Raw genomic sequence first — 3,889 nt, 5'->3', positions numbered from 1 at the left:
TTCAAATGCTAATTCTGCTCTATTCTTGTTGAGCATATGTCTTGTTTTCCAATCTGTCTCTGAATTGTGGCAAAACTAAAGTCTAGAAATAGAACTATTGCTGGTTTGCAAACAGACCCCTTCACTTAATTGAGATGAAAAATCATGTTGTGCTAATGTCTTCTAAGTATGTTTTCCAAAACCTTCTAGATCATTTTACGAAAGATGAATAATTTTATTCATAGGGGTAGTTTAAGCTTGGTTATACCATTGGTAAAATGATCCAACCACCATAGTATGGTTCTGGTGTAGGTTATGTTTTGATCTTCAATACTAGCCTCTGCTATATTTGAGTTATAAGCGCAGTCCCTGACTGTTTTCTGATTATGCATTTGTGTTTAGCCAGGGATTTGATGGCTTTTCAGTTTTCGGATTTTGTCTTCTAAATATGAAAATCATGTAGTAGAAGCCGTGATCTATACCATATTGGGGTTAACATGCAACAATCTACCATGTTTGGGGTTGATATGCCTTGTATGGGAACCTAGGTAGTAAAGAGGGTACAATTATGTAATAAACATATACATGAGCAACAACTATTGAACAATCAATGGGATCTAAATGTGGGAAGGTCTCAATGATCAATAGGTGATCACTATAACTAAGAACAATTGTAGGAGTGGGTGGTATGGGAACCTAGGTAGTAAAGAGAGTATGTATCTAAAACATACTTATGTCTAGAGGTGGGGGGGATCCTTTGATAAGTAAGCAATAAACATATACATGAGTAACAATTATTGAACATCAATACTTGATTAAATAGAGGTACATGAGATCAAATCGACTATTAATAACAATACTCTTAATTAATTTGTCTTTCCATATTGTTACATGAGGTATACATATGAGAATTTTGGTCGGCCTAAGGCAATATGCAGCTCGTGGGTTGAGTGGCATAGCAAATTTGAGGTCCCATTTTTGGAGTAGTTTTAGAGAAAGAGCTACTTGATGCTACATTCTAACCTCTTTAGTGGGCTTATTGATTCTTGAAAATTTGTTGCAACTTTTGTACAAGTGCATGTCTTCCTCTATTTGTTGATTGGCTCGCCATTGTTAATTGCAACATTTGTAGTACTGTGTGGAGAACCAACTAGGCCTCAATTTCCATGAGGCCTGTAACTACTATAGAAAAATGACATGCATATTAGTTGGTGTAGATTGTGACATCCTTGATCAATACGAGGGGGTGATCAAAACTAGTTACGTGGAAGTCATCTAGCCAAAATGGATAAATGTCCCAATTAATTAAGTTATGTTTGTGGATTGTGGAAGTCATCAATCCAAAATACTCAAGATTGTGGGTTCGTTCATTGTATCATTGTATTGGCGAGTTTGGCATTGAATATTGATATAATCTATAGGCAATGTTTCAATGGAATGGAAACATAATACTCAGGAGTGTTGAACACATCATGTTGGAAGTCACAATAAAATCAAGCGACCATGTTGTCCTCATATTATTTGTTGGGTGAAGGTTGGATTTACAAATTTTGCTTTGGGGCAAGTGTGGACAATTAGTAGTCGAGTGCCTGATGTTGACTAAGCAAGATATGGGGCAGAAAAGGTCTATGTGTGTAAAGTGACAAAATTTGATTAAGTAGTAACCTTTAAATAAAAAAGGGTCAATAATAATAAAGAGCCTATAAAAATAACCATAATCTATGTTTACATGGTCTTTTGAACAAAACTACCCCCAAAGTTTCTAGGTCAATCAAGGTATTGCAAGACATATAAATAAAATAGGAGATATATAACAAATTCTTAAATATATATAATTGTTATTGCAAACAAGGTATTTTGTTGGTAATGCAAACATTGGAAATACATCTAAAACAATATACATGAGCGAATGAGCCTAACATTGTTTACAAATGATCACATGAAGAATCATCATGAAAGTTTTTTAGGGATATCACTCATAATAATCAACATCTTAATACTAGAAACCTTATGAAAGATAGGCATACACATATTACCACACAAATATGTGTATGCCAAAATTGTAAAATTTAGCAACTCTTTACAACATGTAATCATTTGTATTCTTCGAAATGAATGTAGAAATATTTTTTATTTATGAATTGATGGAACAAATAACAATCAACAACAGTTTGGTTTGAGAGGGTCAAAACTGAACCGTTTAATTTTTTTGAAACATAAACTAAACCGAACTGAACCATGAAACTATTAAAAACAATTTCAATCCCTTAATTAAATCGTTAAAAACCGCGGTTTCGTGGTTCGGTTTCGGTTTCAACTTAGGTCAAAATTCAATTTTAAAAAATTTCATTATTTTAAATTTTTTCAAAATTTTCAAAATTTTCCTAAAATGTGAGAATAAGGCTTGAAAATGAAAAGATTGTTAAAAACAATTTTTAAAATTTTTAAAAATAATTATAAAAAAACTCGTTAAACTATTTAAACCGCAATTTCGAATTGTGGAAACCGAACTGAACCGTTTAGAAAAACAGTTACGCCGTGGTTTCACAGTTTGGTTCGGTTCAAACCGAACCATTGCCGACTGTTAGGAACAAAGAGATCGTTCAACCTCCTTACCACCTTGCTTTAGGGATCTCCTAGTTTGATAATATTCATTAGAGATGGAGAGAGTGGTTTACTAGGCAAATTTTTATAAATGATTGATACATTTTTTATGTATCAAACAAACACATACTATTACTATTTTGATGCATTTGGAATAGAAGCCTTAGAATTGTGGCAACATGCGGTGTGAATGGGAATGTTGTGTGGGGTTCCATACAAGGTTTGACCCTAAATGGAGAAGGCTGGGTAGAATAGTTAAACCCACAAGGACATGGATTATATAGTGGAGAGTGGTAGCGTGTTCCTATGTGATGGGGTGAGACTTGGAAAAAATTCTAAATCTTTTGAGGAGATTTGGCTTATGGTGGTGTGCTTGTCGATCTGACACATTTGGACCAGGAGCTATAAGTTTGTTTGTGGTGAGGTGATGCTAAATATCTGGTTTGAGCTAGTGGCCTGGCTGCGTGGACGGTATGACTCAATTTAGGGGGAATCAGATGAAGCAGAAAGGGCAAGGTCTAAGTTCTCGCTGAAATGGGGTGGTTCTCCCATGATGATCAAATATTTGACGAGGCCTAAGTGGAAATATTAGGTGCCTAGGTAGTTGTTTCCGCCGATGGCTCCCAATATGGTACATGGGATGTAAATATGTAGGTATAGATTATAAAAGATGAGTAGAGATAGTGTAAACTGGGGTTTGTTTAAGTTTTGTTGGGGATATGTGCCACATGAGTTTTGTTGGTTTTGGAGTTGTTCCTTTGTGTTGTATATACTTATTCCATTGTGGATTCGAGTTGAACATTGTTGTATTTGGTTTGCTAACTAATGCGAAGTAGTGTTTTTTTGGATAAAAAAACTAAAAAACAATACCACATACTCATAATTTACATGTGAAATGTCAAGAGTTAGAGACTAGATTGAAAGATAGAGATTTAGAGAAAGAAAGCGTGTAAAAGGGAGAGAATATTTAAATAAAAAGTTTAACTTGATCCAGAAAAATTCACTTGAGGAAACCCCAAACCCAAGATATTCGAAGCTTTCTACGGTTTCAAGTGGGGCTTATTATTGGACAAACTATATAGCTTATCCTTTTGTAAGTCTTCATGAGCATAACCTTTAATTTGGAGCTATGGATACTCAACTTATTGTGCATACAAAAGTTTTCCAATATGTTCATAGTCTTCATTGTTACGTAAGTATTTATAAAAAGCACCACATGGTCTATATTGAACAAAAGCATGATATCTAGATTTCCAGTGGTAACTGCTTCATGATTTCTTGCATTACAAACAGGTACACCATTTGA

The sequence above is a fragment of the Azolla caroliniana genome, unplaced genomic scaffold (assembly GCF_043228905.1).
Source record: "Azolla caroliniana isolate FFs.n. ecotype wild unplaced genomic scaffold, voAzoCaro1.0.p SCAF_1, whole genome shotgun sequence".
Taxonomy (NCBI): domain Eukaryota; kingdom Viridiplantae; phylum Streptophyta; class Polypodiopsida; order Salviniales; family Salviniaceae; genus Azolla; species Azolla caroliniana.
This window is presented reverse-complemented; position numbering follows the sequence as displayed.